Here is an 18640-nt window from a genome sequence, read left to right on the forward strand (position 1 = left end):
CTGCACAAACTGTCAGAAACCGTCTCAGGGAAGCTCAACTGCATGCTCGTCGTCCTCATCGGGGTCTTAACCTGACTCCAGATCGTTGCCGTAACAGACTTGAGTGGGCAAATGCTCACATTCGATGGCGTCTAGCACGTTGGAGAGGTGTTCTCTTCACCGATGAATCTCGGTTTACATTGTTCAGGGCAGATGGCAGACAGCGTGTGTGGCGTCGTGTGGGTGAGCGCTTTGCTGATGTCAATGTTGTGGATCGAGTGGTGTCGTGACCTTCCCTGGTCACCCCGGATTGTCAGATTCCGTCTCCTGTATTCAGAACATTGAGTGAAAGAAAATACCCTGGGTTTTGTAGTTTCACCTTTTGCAAAAGGGAGAACACCTAGTGAACACAGGCCTTTCAGTCTGCTTCACTCCCGTCCATAAGTGTTCTGCCCCTCCCCTGGACACAGGCTTGTTTTATTGAAAGTTGAGGTACATTTGCATAATAGATAAACAGTTCTTCAAGACCCTCGTAGGTATTCCCATATTGGGACATGTTGCCCCTTTATCTCCACCTACTAATTATCATAATTGGTCTAACATATTTATGACTATGAAATACTTTGCCCCTTCTATGTTGGATGAATTATGTTACATCCGTACCTCCTAGTGCTTCGGCCTTCACCGCATCAGAGAGTTCCTCCCTAACTCTCTATAAGAGTTATAGATGTGTTTTTCTCTAAGTGTAAGCTTATATAATCAAATACATACATGGTCTGTATCATGTCATTGCGTAAATAACCTTGTATACTTCACAATTCCCCCTTTTGGACTCTACTAGAGTCCAACACCCAAAGAAAACCGTGACAAAGGTTATATGTATCAAACATATAAGTAAAAGATCATGAGCAATCAAACAGTAAACATGTGTTCAAAGCTAATAAAAAGTTAGTGAAAAGTTAGTGATCATTCACCATGTCTCGTTAATCTGTCCTAAACTTGCACCTGTAACCGTAAGGTTTACACAAGAAAAATCTCCAGGGGCCACATTTGTGGAAAACACAGGATGTTTCTCAGATAGCTTGGTGATGGGGAATATAACATCCCATTCCATGCATTTTTTTTTTTAGGGGGAACCGAGCGAGTCATAACTGGTATAAAACAGTCAGTGGTCAGATAAGCTGACACCACCTATAACAAAGGTCTGGGTCCCAAGCAGACCACACAATCAACTTGGAATGCATTAGCTGACTGTTCAGCTAATAAAAGCCAATTATTCCTGTAGCCAGTGACACCTGTAGCAACCTGAAACCATTGATCAGTAGGCAATCCTTCTGTTCCTGATACAATAACAACCCCTCCTGAATTAGCATTATTCTTACCTGTCACTAAGCTCCCCTGCACTGCTGAACTCTCTGGGATTGTGGAGGTGGTTGTATTAGGCAGACTATGTGTCTGCCAAAATCCCACCTTCCAACAGGGGTCATGACCTACAAACACAGCACAGACAAGGAACCATGTGCCATTCTGTGTTTCGGGAAGTATTAGTGGAGTTAGTGCATGGATCGAATAGTACAGTGTGTTGACCTATCTGTAGCAACACATAGACCGTCAGGAGGAATAGAACCACAACCATGATTATAACCAATAGGATAATATAAAAATAATATAAGTAACAAGTAGAACAGTATAAAGATTAATATAAAAATGAATACGTAGTTTTACACCTCTGTCCAGGGAACTCGCAGTGTAACCAATAGATCAAAAAAATTATGAACAACCCTAATATGGTTATCTCAACAAGAAAACAAATACATGTTATACATCATAGTATGTGGGGGTATTTTAATCGGTCGGTCTTTCACCGTTCCCGCCCCCAGATACTCCTAACAGCTCAAATGTAATGAAAATTATCCTACAGTAAGAATGTTCAAAATTGTGTTTTATCAGTTCATGTATGTGTTCCTGTCCGTCTGCCTCATCGTCCAGCGCCCCGCCTGGTTCTCTGGTCCTCTCGTCCTCAGGATGTGTCTTCTTTCTTCGGATCCCTGGGGTTAGACTACCCGGGATCCTGGATTCCTGTCAGGGGATTATTCTGCCCCTTTTGTGACAGGATCCGTATCTGAATCAGCCGATTCAGACTTCTGCGCCCTCAGATCAGCGTGGACGTCCTGTAGAGATCGTTGAGGCTCCTCTGCAGCTGTGCACTGGCTCCAGTGGAACCAGGTGTCCCCCTTTCCTCTCAGCCGAACTGCGTGTGAGGTGCGTTCCGTCACCTGATAGGGACCTGTCCACCTTGGCTCCGACCACTTCCTTTTGATGACCCTCAGAAGTACCCACTCGGCTAAATACTAACACCAAAGCTTTAAATTCATTATGGTTTATGTTAATATCATAATACATACTCTTTCAGTCTCAGCCGGCCAGCTGGTCCAGGAAACTATCGACCTGTAAGAAGCTCATAAGGTGTAGATTATATGGCGTTATTACCAGAACATCAATACAATAGATAATACTTGAACCCATATAATTTTGGTCTGTGCACAGATTTTAGCCAATTTTTGTTTTAGGTTTGATTCATCCTTTCCACCTTTCCTTGAGACTGTGAATGATAAACAGTACCAAAAGCATGCTTCAGTCCCAACATAGCCTCCACCTGCTGGAGGTATTTATTTTTGAAATGTGTTCCATTGTCAGATCTGATTTTTTCAGGAAAACCATGTCTAGGGATGTAGGTGTTAATCAGAAATTTAATGACAGTTTGTCCCCCCATGTGCTTCTTCCATGGCAGTTTGTCTCAATCCAGGTGGCAGTATGGGTCGTCCATCCTCCATACTCCTCCTGTGTCAGTTGCCCCCCTCGCTTTCCACAAAGTCTTTTCCTGTGGAGAGGCTTTGTTTTGTAGTTGTGTTAAGTCATTCCAGTCAACAGGGGGAGGTAAGTCCGTTTCTGAACACATCAAAATCATCTGTTCAACATAGCCTGCTGCCTGCTTTGCTGCCTGATCTGCTGCATTATTTCCTCTGGTGATCCTGTCAGCGCCTGTTCCATGACCTTTGCATTTTATTACAGCTACCTTGCTAGGCAACAACAGGACTTCTGCAAGTTCTCTCATTTCTGCCTCATGTTTTATGGGTTTGTTATCTGCAGTCAGAAATCCTACTCTCAGCCACTGGCCCAACTCCACATGTACTGCTCCTGCCGCATATGCTGAATCAGCGAAAACATTGATGTGTTGTCCTTCCCCTATTTTGAGTGCTTCGATCACTGCTCTCACCTCTGCTCTCTGTACTGACTGCTGTCCCTCCAGTCTTTCTGCTTTTAGCGTTCTCATCTCTTCCCGTGTGTCTTCAACAACTGCGTATGCCGCTCTGAGTCCTTCTGTGTCATGTCTGAAACAGCACCCATCTGTGAACAGATTTCTAGCCTCTGTTAGTGGTGTGGCCTGTAAATCCATTCTGACTTTTTCATCTCTGGTTACCCTCTCTGCACATGTGTGTGGCTCTCCAGCTTCTATCTGCTCTGCCATGTTTATACCATCATGTGTGAAGGTAATGTTTGGTGCTTCCAAAATCTTGCTCATTCTCCTTTGTCTCAGTGGGGTGAGTGTGAATGTCTCTGAGTTTACATATGCGACTACACTATGTGTTGTGAGTACGTACAGCTGTGTCCCATGACCATATGTTCAGTTTTCTGAATTAGCTTAGCTATTCCTGCTGCATGTTGTGTGCACTGAGGGTGTCTTTTTTTCCATGTACATCAGTATTACTCTCTCTCCCCCTTTTCTCTGGAACAGGATGCCGTTTGCACAGGTATCCGTTCCAGAGACATCTAAATAGAATGGTAAAGTGTAGTCTGGTGTGGCTAGTTCTGCTGCTGTAGCCAAAGATTGTTTCAGTTCAATGAAAGAGCGTTCAGCTTCCTGTGTCCAATTTAGGTGGGCTGTTAAATTACACATGCCATGTTCTCTAACTAGGTCTCTAAGTGGCTGTATGAGACCAGTGTAGTTTGCAACGTAGTGTAAAAATATCTCTATATTCATGAGCCAGAGGAAGACAAAAGAAAGCATTAGCCAAATCTAATTCACAAAGGTTCAGATGTGTAAACCCGGAATGTCACAGGCTCACAGTTCACTAAGCCCACATCAGTGGGGCCCTCTGCCCATAAATGTGTTGGTAAGTCATTAATCAAAGCCTGAGCAAGAAGGTGGTCTGTTTTTTCTCGTCCATGATATCTGGCAAGCTGTTCGTGTGCTAATGTAACAGTGTTAGTAGCTGAAACATGTATTCTATATGCTTTGGCAAATGGAGAGTACATGTTTTGTGCTATAGGTGTAGGTTGCCAATCTGTTTGAGCTATGGCACGTTTAACCATGCCACCTAATTCTTTTGCCTGATGTTTTGGATGTACAGCTAATGAGACGTGGGAATGCCCTTCGTCAATGATCATATACCAAGCCTGTTGTTCTAGTGTAAAATCCACACCAGCTGCTACGCCCTGAGATGCCACAAAAATATCTCAGACTAAAATCAACCAGTTTTTCTCCTCTAGGGAGCATGTGATGTTATCATGATACCAATCAGTTTGCCGCCTGTCATAAAACAAAGTCACATGAGGGGGGTCAGGGGGAGTGACATATGGCTCGAGCTGGGCTATCCAGGGCTTCCACTGCAGGTAAGCAGAGAGGATTCCTGGGTCGTGTGGTGTTTCTGCATGTAACAGACCCCAGTAGATGTCCGCACAAGGGTCAGCTACAGGTCTCACAAGATACTGTCCACCTGTGTCAGAGGCATTACAGTGGAACATGGTGCCGTCCGGCAGTGTCACTGTCAACCCGTCAGGGCTGCATAAAATAGATGCTCCAAACTTAATCAGCAAGTCTCTCCCCAGTATATCCAGAGGCACTGTGGGTGAATATACAAAACAGTGTAACACAGTCTGATGTCCCAGCTGAGCAGTCATTGGAGTGATTATAGGCAGAGTCTGTTTCTCCCCAGAGAAGCCCATCACTGTGATAGAGTCATTTGACAGTTTCTTAGAAGATGTATGAATCAGAGTAGAACAGGTGGCCCCTGTGTCTACCAGAAAAGGCAGTGTCTCATCTTCTACTCGCATAGACAACATCGGATCTGCCGCAACGATGTCATCAGAGCTGCTCTGTGGGGAGTGTCATTGTCGGGAGATGTTATCCCCTTCCTGTTCCCAGCCGGAAACAGAAAACTGCCCCTTCCATGGAGCTCCAGCAGGGCGGAAAGAAGCCCTTTGTACGCCCTCGACTGTGCTGTCCCTCTCAGCTGTACTGCCCCATAATGTATGGACAGTCCTTTGTCCAGTGTCCGAGCTCCTCACAGTAGTAGCAGCGGTCACGACTGAAGTCTCCCCTCAGCTGTCCCCTAGGCGGTCTACCCCTTCTGCGCCGGCCTCCCCAGCTGCCCCTCCCTGGTCCCTTGCCCCTGTATGACCCTGTGGGCGGCTGATCATAATTAGGATATCATAGCTGTGGCACCCAAGGTGTGTCAGGTGGTGTAGTAGAGCCCTCAGTGGCCACCATGACTTTATTAGTTTTGTCTTTCTATTTGTCATTAGCTTTTGTCTGGCCTCAGCCAGTTGCATTTTTAATAATTGAGTCTATAATTCCTGTACATCCTTACTTTGTGTGTGTGCTGCATCCTGGGCACGAGTCAAATGATGCACTAAAAATCCATGTATCATATATTGTCTCCATACTGCGTACTATACTCTGATTTGGATTATAGTGACACTTATACACTCATACTCTGTACTTAACTACATTTAATGTATCATGATTCCTCTGGCACAAGAATTTCCTTCGGGATTAATAAAGTTTTATCTTATCTTAGATGTCTCTCCCACACATTGGAATCACAATCTGCCATGTCTAGTTTACTTTCCATGGCATTTTTCACGTTCTCTGGGACCCCGTTTAGGACGGCGGTCCTGTACCACACCCTCTGAATGCCTGATTTAGCTGGATGACAACCTGTGTATCTAATCCATGCATCTTTACTTTGATTAATATATTCTCTTGGACTCTGTTTCAGATCCCATTTTAAGGTGGGGCAGGCTGCTCCACTAGGCACAGGATATAAAGGGCAGTATATTAGATTGTGTGTAGGGGGAGGGTCTTTTCTACTACTCTTTTCTGTTTTCCCTTTCTTTGCTTTGGGCTTTCCTGTCATGAGGTGAGTTACACCCTGACATACCAAAGCCCATCTCGCCCACTGAGTTCTTCGCTCCTCCGCCTTCTCCTGCTCCTTTCTAAATTTTCCTCTCTTAGTCCAACCACACTGCTCTGCACTTTCCTTGGCCCTCTCTCTGTCTTACCTCGCTTCTCCCTCTTTTCTCCAAAACTCCTTCTGCAAACTTCCTCTATCTTTCACCATCAACTTTCACAACATCTTTCTGCCAACAACTTATCTACAGCATCCTTCATAAGAATCACTTCTGCCGCTGCAGTCTTAGAGTCATAAGTCTGGTTCAGTATTCCGCCTAAGACCGTCAGCTGTTCTTCTACCGTCTTTAGTGGGCTGTGCGGACCCCACCCGTCGTCAGTCATGTCTCGGTGCACACTTAAGTCCATGTCGTCAGTCATTAAAGTCTTAATCTCGTGGTCACGTAGGAATTACAAAACTATAGTTTAAATTCAAATTTACAAAACTGCAGTTACAATGTTTCTATATCTTCTACCAAACTGTGTACACATCAGAAAAAACAACTAATCCAGTTCATGAGTGAACCTACTTCAACAGACCACTGCTTTACGTTAGCACCGGTTAGGTTTCCAGCAGTGCTGCTGCTTCAGCTCACACGTCCCTGGCACTCATCCACATTTCTCATTCATGCATTACCCATAATATGAGCGCTCAGTATGTGTGTGTGTTACAGCTTCACTCTCAGCTGTGTGTCTCAGTAAGGGGTGCTTTTGAACTCACAGGACTTTCCTCTGTTCTTGTAGCCAGTCCGACTACTCACAGTTCATCTGTTCTTGCCGTCTCTCTTTTAGAGAGGCTCACAGTCATAAATCAGTGCCCTGCACTGTCTGGATTCCGGCCGACTGAGAAATATGGCACGCTATGTCCCTAGTACTCAGTCCAGTGGATTTGAGACTAGCCTCTCTTCCACGACACCAGAATCTTATACATCTGTAATTTGGAAGCCTGTTGACTTACTACAACTTCCGCCTAACTAGTGCGGTCGTTGTTTCAGTTTCCAGTCTTTCCAACATCCATACCATGTGTTTGCCTGTTGTTCCTTTTCCTCTCTCTTTATGTAGTGATTTAGGGTTCCTCAAGCCCCGGGACTCAAACCCAGCTTTTCCGGCCCCTCGTCAGAGCACCGGTGGAGTCGCCACACTCAGGATTTTCTGCTACCCCTTTTTCTCTTATTCCTCTGCAGGCATTATCCCTCTGCAGGCATTATTCCTCTGCAGGCATTATTCCTCTGCAGGCATTATTCCTCTGCAGGCATTATTTACTTATCTCTTAAACAGCTGTAGTTATTACTCATTTACCGTAGTCATATACATTCACTTACGGTTATTTCACTGTAGTCATATTCATTCACATACAGTTAAATTCATTCAGTCAATGTTCTTTTTGCTTTTACAGACAGATTACTACTAAGACTCGGGACACGTTACACTTTAGAGTAGTCAATGCAGATATAAAAGGTCTGCTCACCTTATTGTTGGCGCGCCACATGTCCTCTGTCTGTTCGTAATCAACCCCTGTGTTCAATTGACGGATCTGAGAAAAATATAATTACCTTTTATCCCCGTACGGGCCACCAAATTGTCGTGACCTTCCCTGGTCACCCCGGATTGTCAGATTCCGTCTCCTGTATTCAGAACATTGAGTGAAAGAAAATACCCTGGGTTTTGTAGTTTCACCTTTTGCAAAAGGGAGAACACCTAGTGAACACAGGCCTTTCAGTCTGCTTCACTCCCGTCCATAAGTGTTCTGCCCCTCCCCTGGACACAGGCTTGTTTTATTGAAAGTTGAGGTACATTTGCATAATAGATAAACAGTTCTTCAAGACCCTCGTAGGTATTCCCATATTGGGACATGTTGCCCCTTTATCTCCACCTACTAATTATCATAATTGGTCTAACATATTTATGACTATGAAATACTTTGCCCCTTCTATGTTGGATGAATTATGTTACATCCGTACCTCCTAGTGCTTCGGCCTTCACCGCATCAGAGAGTTCCTCCCTAACTCTCTATAAGAGTTATAGATGTGTTTTTCTCTAAGTGTAAGCTTATATAATCAAATACATACATGGTCTGTATCATGTCATTGCGTAAATAACCTTGTATACTTCACAGTGGCCCATGGTGGTGGTGGGGTCATGGTATGGGCAGGCATCTGTTATGGACGAAGAACACAGGTGCATTTTATTGATGGCATTTTGAATGCACAGAGATACCGTGATGAGATCCTGAGGCCCATTGTTGTGCCATACATCCATGAACATCACCTCATGTTTCAGCAAGATAATGCACGGCCCCATGTTGCAAGGATCTGTACACAATTCTTGGAAGCTGAAAATGTCCCAGTTCTTGCATGGCCAGCATACTCACCGGACATGTCACCCATTGAACATGTTTGGGATGTGCTTGACCGGCGTATGCGACAGCGTGCACTAGTTCCCACTAATATCCAGCAACTTCGCACAGCCATTGAAGAGGAGTGGACCAACATTCCACAGGCCACAATAGACAATCTGATAAACTCTATGCGAAGAAGATGTGTTGCACTGAATGAGGCAAATGGTGGTCACACCAGATACTGACTGGTTCTGAGTCCCCAGACCGCCAATAAAGCAGAAACAAAATGCACATTTCAGGGTGGCCTTTTATTGTGGGCAATTTGAGGTACACCTGTGCACTAATCATGATGTCAGATCAGCATCTTGATGTGGCACACCTGTGAGGTGGGATGGATTATCTCAGCAAAGCAGAGGTGCTCACTATCACACATTTAGACAGATTTGTGAACAATGTTTGAGAGGAATGGTAATATTGTGTATCTGGAATGAAGTTTAGATCTTCAAGTCCATCTCATGAAACATGGGAGCAAAAACAAAAGTGTTGCGTTTATATTTTTGTTGAGTGTATTTTCACATATTTACTCACCACTGTGCCAGTGTTGCTGTGTTCACCTCAGGCAGCTGGATGGTGGTCTCAGACATCACACAGGCGTCACATCGGCTCTGGCTGCCTGTGGGACTCTTTCTTCGGCCAGTGATAGTCATGCAGAGGTGGATAAAGATGGCTTCCACCAGCCGGTTGCAGTTTGGCCACTGGGCCGGAGCATGTGACCCGACAAAAGACCTGGAAATTTAAGGCAGTGTAAAACTTAGCAATAATGGGTCACACCTGCTTTAAACAAAACAAGTCAATAAAGAAACAAACACAAAAATTAATTGAACATACCATTTGGTGGACTCCACCCCTGGTGCCACCAAATTTTTTGTGGCCCTAAACCGACCCTTGGTAAGGCTATCCTGATGCCGAGGAGGGTATTTAGTTCTAGCCTTGTCAAAGTCTGACAGCACATGCCAGAGGTCTATGATGTGTCGTGCCTCCTCCTGTGTTAGGGCAAGGCTGTGGTCCTTCAGAGACACAAGGCAGCGTGCCAACTCCTGGACTGCTGCATAGCCGGGGATGTTGTCTGGCCCAACAGAGTCCTAAATGAATGAAATGCATTGACAAACTTCAACAAAATATCTGATTGATTCTTGTAACAGCTTTCTAATATTTCATGTATTTTTTCCACTGATTGTGAATGTATATTGTTAAAATTAATCAAATTCTAAACTTAATAACATTCCTATGTTATTTAACTACATTTTTACATGTTATTTTGAAAAAGTAATGACCAAATGTTGCAGTACACAGACGTCTAATGTGCAATTATAAAGCCTGCAGTGGTGTGAGGTCTTACGTTAGTTGTAGGAGGTTCTGCTCTAGCCAAAATCATTTGCAAAAAGGTGAAAACTTACTGTAGATGCAGACACAGCAGCAGATGCGTCTGTGGCAAGTGGAGAGGCCCCAGTAAGCAAATCTCCTGAGCTAGCAGGAGCAGGAACAGGAGCTGGAGACACGTCTGTGGCAAGTGGAGAGGCCCCAGTAAGCGAATCTCCCGAGCTAGCAGGAGCAGGAGGAACAGGAGCGGGAGCTGGAGACACGTCTGTGGTGAGTGGAGAAGCTGTGGCAGTGGGACCTGTGAGTAGAGGATCTTCCGGCAAGGGTACAGTGAAGTCCTCAAACTCCTCTGGCGCCTGCTCAACATAGCCCTCATCATCAGCCACAGTCACAGTGTCTGTCTCCATGGCAGCCAATGTGTGCTTGTAGTCCTCTAGTGCAGTGCCTGTCTGGTCATACAAATATTCCACCCCAATAAGCTCTCCTGAAAATCACACAAACATACACAAACACATCAAATTATATGTCATAAACAGATGCAATAAACTTAATAATACAGATGAGCTTTTTCAGACATTAAGAAACTGTACCAGTATATTTTCTTGGTGGTGTGTAGTTCACCAGCTTCAGTCCCATGACGTTCTCTGCAAGCTGGTTGACTGCATGCCGGAGAAGGCCACTGTAAGAATGGGGCTCCACTCTTCCTTCAGCTGCCCTGCCTCTGTCCTCATTCCACCTGGCAAGTCCATCCACCAGATAGGCCTGGAATAAGTTGGCACCGGCCAGAGTTCCTAAAGAGAAAATATATCTCTGTTATCAAATTGTGCTTAATTCTCTACATCAAACTACATTTTAGCTGTGCAAAAGTTGGGAAGAAGTTTCACCTGGGATGAATCTATTCATGTGGAGATGAAAGCTCTCCAGAGATGTTGATCCCCTGGCGCATCTGTATGTTGGCAGTGTGTGCCCCCCCTTCTGCAGGGTCCCTGTCTGCATGTACAGCTGCACGCCAGGGGGGTCCTGGAGGCAACGGAGGTGTTTTTTCTGCACCTTTCAGATCTCCACCATCCGCTCGCTGTAGAGGAGGGGCACACCAAGGGTGTTGCACCCCCTGTCCCCATCATAGGCCACCAAGAGCTGGGTGATGAGTGCCTCTATCTCAGTGCTACTCCTGGTGGTCCGTCTGCAGTGCAGCGCCATCTCTGCTCTGGAGATGTGCCGCATGACAGCAGCAGTGGTGGAGGGGTGTAGGTGTCTTGCTGCCAGCTCAGCGCACTTGGCCTCCCTCAGGGCACGCACATCATCCTCATCCCAGATGAAAATACACTGGCTCAGCTGGTTCATGAAGCCAGCATAAAGGGAGTGTGAGTCTGTGGTGCATCCCACGGCAATCCTCCGCATGAAGTGCCACACATCGAGTCGTATCTGCATGCAGCCCCATGGTCTAAACATGCTGTGAAGATGTGTGGACCCACAGCAGTCCCGGTCCACATACAGCACCTCAGGAGGTGGTACTCCTGCATCCTGGAAGCGGCAGATTAGGCCACCAATCATTTTGCCGAGGCCATAGCCCTCACTGGCTGTCAGCACAGACATGATGACCTGGCCATGCTCATTGCCAATGTTGGTGGCCCATGATGCTGTGGAGCGACTTTCACCTGCCAGCTTCTTGACAATTTTCTTAGTGGAGTCCATCTTTAAGACTCTGCCAAAAAGCGAGGTGATGGATGCCTTGATCTCCTCTAACCTGCCAAGCACATCCTGACACTATACCTGCATTAGCCATCGATGTTTTGGCACAGGTATCATTGCTGGCATGTTCCCAATGGCCACTGGAGCAACAAGCCCTGCAGATACGGCTCTAGCAACTCCACTGCAGTCTGTCAGGAACTGGAGCTGCTTCTGCAGCCAGACCTCAACATGCTGCTCTTCCAGCTGTCTCTGGACCTGGCTGCTGCTGTTCCCCAGGCCTCTCTGCCACATAACGTGCATATCACATCCCAGCTTGGCTGTGAGCAAACAGGGGAACTGCATGCGATGGCCGATGTCTAACTGGTGGATGATGTTGCTCGCCCAGCTTATGACTTTCCGCTTGCACCCCTTACATGAAAGATACTCCGCCACCATGAAATATGTGCCACTGACACCAACAACCTGGCGTACCCTTTGATGCAGTCCAGCTGATGTTAGTTCCTCCTTCCCACAGTCTTTATGAGGGCAGAGTATCTTCATGCGCCACAGCTTCCTTGGCATCCACAAGAACAGTGGGTGGCCAAAGTACTGCTCCATTGGTGGAATGCCAGTGGGAGCAAGTGATGGCTGTGGTGGGTACCACCACATTCTGTCCACCCTGGTGAAGTCCAGCTCGGGTTGTCCAGTTCTGGACCACTTAAACAAAGTTTTTGAAATCCACTGCTGGTCTAGCACTGGCAAGGCTGGTATCCAGCCAGCAGGGAGACAAAGTCTGCTCTCTGTTAAACAGAATACAAGATGTGCAGTGTAAGAATTTTGCTTTGTTTATTTATTTGCTGAATGCTTTCTATTTATTGTTGAATTGGAACTCACGTGTTGCTACTGACTCCTCCACTTGCTCTGCTGCCATGACCAGGTCCCTGTTGTCCACGTCACATGGTGGCTCCGTGGCACATGGCACTGCTGGTGCAGGGACTGGGAGGATGAGCTCTGTTGAGCCTCGCGTTGGAATGGCTGGAGAAAACATTAATGAATAAGTAAAAAAAATATATATATACTGTGTACTCAGATATTATTGAGATCACACAACTATAATTACATCATACTTACTAGGCTGAAACCTGGAGGTAGAAAAAGAGACTAGTCTTTTGACAGACATGTCAAGGCTCCTTTGGGTGAGGTTCTTTCCCGCCAGCAAAGCATGCAGTGATGTGACTGGCACACGCACTGTTGAAGGGGCTCGGCTGGTGGGTGGTGTAGCAGAGGCACTGCTGGTGGAGAGTGGGGACTGGCTTACAGTTGTTGCAGTAGAAGCAGGGGGCTGGCTGGTGGACGGCGTGGCAGAAGCACCACCAGGGGTTGGCACTGCAGAGGCTGAGGCAACACTGATGGTAGGTGTAGCCTTGGCAATGGTGGAGGAAGATGTGTGGGTGCTCGCCCGTTGGAGCTTAATGAAGATAGCCTCCCGGCCCTCAGGAAACAGCTCCATGTAGCGGCGGAAGGCTTCCTTATTGGCCCTGTTGTTAATGGAGTCCTTCCCCTCACCCTTCTCACTCTCCCTGATCATTGAGGCCACCAGGTAACCACCATACCCCAGAGCATTTTCCAGCACCCACTTGAATGTCTGCCCCCTAAACATTCCGACCTGCAGCTTATGTAGACCCAGCACACACACCTTGTTGTCTGGGTCGAGGCCTTGTGCAACTGCAGCCTGTCTGGCCGACTCCAGCACCTCCTCTGGTGAAAGAGGACGAGACCATGGCTGGGCCCTGCTCTTCACCCGGCCAGCATCATGGGAGTCATTTAGGATTATGGTCCCATCGGGTCTCTTCCTGAAGACAGGGTCCATGTCTGCCAGTAAAAAGTCATAAAAGAACAACAATTAGAGAAGAACAAGAACAAGGAGGCCAAGCATAATGTTTAACTAAGCACCTATCAGACCATTAGCCTAATGTAACATAATAGCTTATTGTTTGTTGTTTAAACAACTGTAAATTATAAGTGTTTATAACAAATATATTATCATAGGCTATTGAAAACAGCGTGATGCTATGACATAGTAATACTATAGTAATAAAAGCCCATTAAATGTAACGGTTACTAAAGTTAAAAATAGCACTAGGCTTGAACCACGTGACACGACGTGAAGTTATTAGCCGAGCAACTTAGCCAACTCCGGCTAAGTTGCTCGGCTAATAACTTTTAGATACAACTCAGGGATGTAAATGCTATCCAGGTATTTAGATATTTATTATATATTTGAATTTCATACTTTCACTTACTCAATTTATCTTTAATTTCTATTGTGTGTAACAAAAAAGAATTTCCCCTCTGGGATAAACAAAGGAATTCTGATTCTGAATCTGAACTTAACCGGCCGGTAAAGAGCAGCCGCTATGTAGGCTAGGTTATTTATGTTACTACACAAACATAACACTTTACAATCAAATACCAACATTAAAATACAATACAAACACTCAAACAATACAAACAGTCGTACTCGCCGGCAGAAATTAAAATTGCAGACAGTTAGCGGAGTAAATTATCCTGCGGATAGCCGTCCAACAGCGATGTAGCTCGGAAAATGGAATGACGTTGACCATAGCAACAGCACAGTGACCGGGTCATTCTCCGCCTCCAGCAGCGGTCCGAGCTGAGATTGGCCAGCTCGTTGCCACGGATGTAGGCGGGAGCTGGCAAATTGTGGTAGAGGACAGCTCTGTCATTGGTCGATTCATGGTCAATTCGTGGTAGCACTCGGCCTCATGATTGGCTGTCGGCGGAGGTGGGGCTAGCAAATCGTGGTAGAGGGCGGCTCTGTCATTGGTCAATTCATGGTAAATTCGTGGTAGCACTCGGCCTCGCGATTGGCTGTAGGAGGAGGCGGCTTGCTCGACACACGGGCGGCCGGAGGCGCCATACGGGCTCTACATGTTGTTTCAGAGACTAATTCAGACAGGTTAACTGAAACAGAGAGCATTGATTAAGGGTGAACTTCCTGTGTGTGCAGACAGTGGAGGGGGGTTCAGGTGTTATAAATTGGCATCCCCATGGTCCAGATGAAGAAGCGGTTCCAGTTCCTCATATGCTCACTTCTGCTAGTCCATAGGGGACAGTGGTCCTATACACATAAAGAATACATACTTAATGAATTTATGTGTTTTTATAGAGGACTTCTTCATATTGTCTGAACCTGAGGAGGAGGAGGAGGAAGTCCTGTTCATATCAGCTGACAGGACTGATTCTGGTGTGAGCACATGTTGCTTTAATCTACAAAGTGAAATTGTTATTTGTTGCCAGTCATACACTCTCAGACTCTGGATTCCATTACAGGACAATGTGGACCTCATGACAGTGTTGTATGGAAAGCCAGTTCAGTTCATTTCTAGTTGGAAAGCTGCCCTGTGATGACACAAACAGAGCGATGACGCCAACGCTAGCTAACGTGGGTGGGCGTCGACTTTTGTGGAGGTAGTAGTTGGTTGATGAAACTTGGTGAGTTTCAGTGATATTTAGCGAGTTCCTGTGAGTGCCTGTGAGTGTCAGTGAGTACCTTTGCGTGACAGTAAGTGGCACTGAGTGTCAGAGCAGAGTTTCCAGCTTGTTAGTTAGTTAGCTCTTCATAATGCTGAGGCCATTTTTGGTCTCTTCATCTTTCTGATGTCACAGAAGATGAAGAGAATGAAAGAGAGGAACACCCCAGTTTGACTGAGCTGTCCCTCAGTCTGCTGGTCCTGGCCCGGAGGCTGCGCAGTCTCTTTCCTGATGGCAGCAGACTAAAGAAGCGGTGTGAAGGGTGGGTGGGGTCTCCTGTGATGTGGAGGGCCTTTCGGGTGAGACGGCTGTCGTAGAGGTCTTGGAGGGAGAGGAGAGGGACGCTGATGATCCTCTCAGCTGCTCTCACTATGCGATGAAGCGTCTTCCTGCAGGTGGGGGTGCAGGCTCCGTACCACACAGTGATGCAGCTGGACAGGATGCTCTCAACAGGCCCTCTGTAGAAGGTGCACAGGATGGAGGGAGGGGCTCTGGCTCTTTTAAGCTTGCGGAGGAAGTAGAGGCGCTGCTGTGCCTTCTTGGTCAGTGATGCAGTGTTGTTAGTCCAGGAGAGGTCCTCAGTGATGTGCACACCCAGGAACTTGGTGCTGCTCACCTGCTTCACAGCAGCACCGTCGATGGTCAGAGGGGTGTGCTGACTGTGTGCTCTCCTGTAGTCCACAACCTTTGTCTTCTCCACATTCAGGGAGAGGTTGTGGTCTCTGCACCACTCGACCAGAAGGTGCATCTCATTCCTGTAGTATGTTTCATCTCCACCGGAGATGAGACCCACCACAGTTGTGTCGTCCACAAACTTCACAAAGATGTTGGTGTTGTGTGTTGGCGTGCAGTCATGGGTCAGCAGAGTGAAGAGGAGGGGGCTCAGCACACATCCTTGGGGAGCCCCGGTGTTCATTGTGATGGTGCTGGATGTGTTTCTGCCGACCCGCACTGTCTGAGGTCTCCCGGTGAGGAAGTCCAGCAGCCAGTTGCACAGCAAGGAGTTAGCCCCAGCTGGTTCAGTTTGTTGATGAGCTGCTGTGGGATTGTATTCAGACTTAAAATTACGCATAATTATGAGCGTTGGCACTTGAGCGACAGACGGTTGCCATATCACAGCACGAGTTTCTCCCCTAAACTCAGCTAGTGCTACCCCTCTTTATCCGTATTTTGAGTTTTGGCAGACACAACATGGCAGCGATCAGAGTCACGGAAGCTCTGTCCATAGTTTTTACTGTTGAACTTAAAACACAACACGACGAGGATGGGATTCGAACCCATGCGTGCAGAGCACAATGGATTAGCAGTCCATCGCCTTAACCACTCGGCCACCTCGTCAGTTAGATCACTATGTCTTCACAGCTTCGACCGAAAACACGCTGCAAAACTTGAACAAGGTCATAGAAGCGCTGACTGTCATGAACTTTCCTCCTCAGTCTTTGAAGGAGAACTTGTTTCTGTCGCAACTTTTGCCTTAAACATAAGCATCTTGTTTGAAGACAAACTTTGACAAACGTTGAATGTCTCTCAGAAAGGGCAGGCTGACATGCTCAAACTGGTTGAACACAGCCGAGCATTTGACAGAGATGGAAGGATCATAAGAAGGGAGAGTAATTAGGGCTCTAGTGTATGGAGCCAAATTGGGGTCATAAGTTTTGTTCACCTGAAAAAATAAATTTCATTCAAACACTAAAACTTGAAACTGAAAATGTATGTTTTGATGTTGATTTTTTTCTGTTCAAAATTTTTTTTTGAATCAACTTTGAAATTCTTTTGAATAAATAGTTTATTTTCAGGTTTCATTTCAATAATTATTTTCATATTTACCATTTTATTTTTTTCAGTTTCAGAATTTTTGTTTTCAGATTCAAATCTTAATTTTTTACAGTTTCACATCTTGTTTCTTCAGGTTCAGATCTTTTTTCAGCTTCAGATTTACTTTTCAGGTTCAAATCTTTTTTCCACTTTCACCTCTCCTTTATTCACCTTTGAGGTTTTGACCCCGATTTTGCTTGGGGTGGGGACATGGGTGTGGACTGCTGAGTGACAGCATGACAATGAAGGCTAAGGGCTTTGCTCAGCCACGGTGCATTCAGGGAACATTGGACATGTCTAAGAGTTACCTCAACACGCGCTATCTTTCATATTGATGTGACCTGCTGCAAAACATTGACACCAGTCAAAGTATAAGATGCTTCAAAGCAGACATGGTAACAATCACTATATTGAGTCAACACATTATGGAATAATCTACAGTTTACAGTTGACAAATCTGTCAGTGATCGCGTGCCCGCAGTACTCATGGCGCATCATGGCCTCCGCTCCACCAGGGCAACAGACATCAATGCAGGTAAGAATTGGTAACTATTTCTTTTCTATCTAATGAGTCTTTCTGAGTTCGACCTCAGCAATAAACAGACCTGTCATTTATGTAACATGAACAAAGGAAAGACGCTTTTATTCTGCACAGGATGATAATGACGCATGTTGCTAGCTTAAACTGTCTTGCGCTAACAGCTAATAACCTATTTTTTTGCCCGTTTTATCCATGTATTTAAGCTTCCCCTTCGATAACTGGTGATACAGCTAATTTTAGTTTTCTGAAATGTCTTTGTTAACATCTGTGTTTCAGTCATCGGTGATTGCAGCTGCACAGACCCTTATCAATGTACTGACACTCTCAGGGGCAGCAAGAGCATGGAAGACAACTGGATCAAGCTTCTCCTTCTGTAGAACAAGAGATGGCCAGGTTTTAGATTTTAATGCAGTCTCATTTTCTATGTTAATTAAAAGTATTTTGAATGGTACATGTGATGCTGTGTAAGTATATGCAATATTCATATTTTATTTTTATTTTAAAATTATTCAGATCTTTCCCTGGATTTTTCATACGAAAAAGTTCATTCGGAAGAGGAAAGATTCCAAAGAGCTGTGGTACATCATCTACCAAAGCTTGGAAGCCATTTACTTTCTACACATACCTGCTAAACCTAAATGCAGAGACTACCCCAAACCCATCAGAAGAGTTTGAACTTACCCTGGCAGGACTTGGAAAAAGGCATCTCACCATGTCAAAGGATTTAAGCCATGAGGAGGTATTGCAGTAATCAAATATAATTGATTAATAATAATTTTAAATTATAATTGACAGATGATACCTTATGTAATTGTAATTGTCTTAGTTTGACAGACTACTCCAACATGAGTACCCAAAGATGCATGGGCTTAATGGAGGAGGATGGCTGCTCTATAAGGCTTCAGGTGGAGCAAACCAATAATATAACAACTATAATACACAGCAATGTGTGTGATAATGCCTTTCAAGTGCAAAGACACACAAATACAATCATTTTTGTGTTTACAGGTGGCCAGGGGAGGCGGCGACTGATCATGATTCCACCTGATTCTCATGGATACACTGGCTCTCACATTCGCACTGTCACAGGGCCAGGGAAAAACAACTTTGACAGTTACCTTTTTTGGGG

At 45.6% G+C, this 18640-nt stretch overlaps 1 non-coding gene across 1 annotated transcript; it reads right to left on the minus strand.

The window, feature by feature from the left end:
• Positions 1-16411: 16411 nt before the first annotated feature.
• Positions 16412-16493, minus strand: trnas-gcu (transfer RNA serine (anticodon GCU)). Its single transcript has one exon. It is a non-coding gene; the product is annotated as a tRNA-Ser (tRNA).
• Between the last annotated feature and the right edge of the window lie 2147 nt (positions 16494-18640).

This window comes from Parambassis ranga, unplaced genomic scaffold (genome assembly GCF_900634625.1).
Source record: "Parambassis ranga unplaced genomic scaffold, fParRan2.1 scaffold_22_arrow_ctg1, whole genome shotgun sequence".
Classification (NCBI taxonomy): domain Eukaryota; kingdom Metazoa; phylum Chordata; class Actinopteri; family Ambassidae; genus Parambassis; species Parambassis ranga.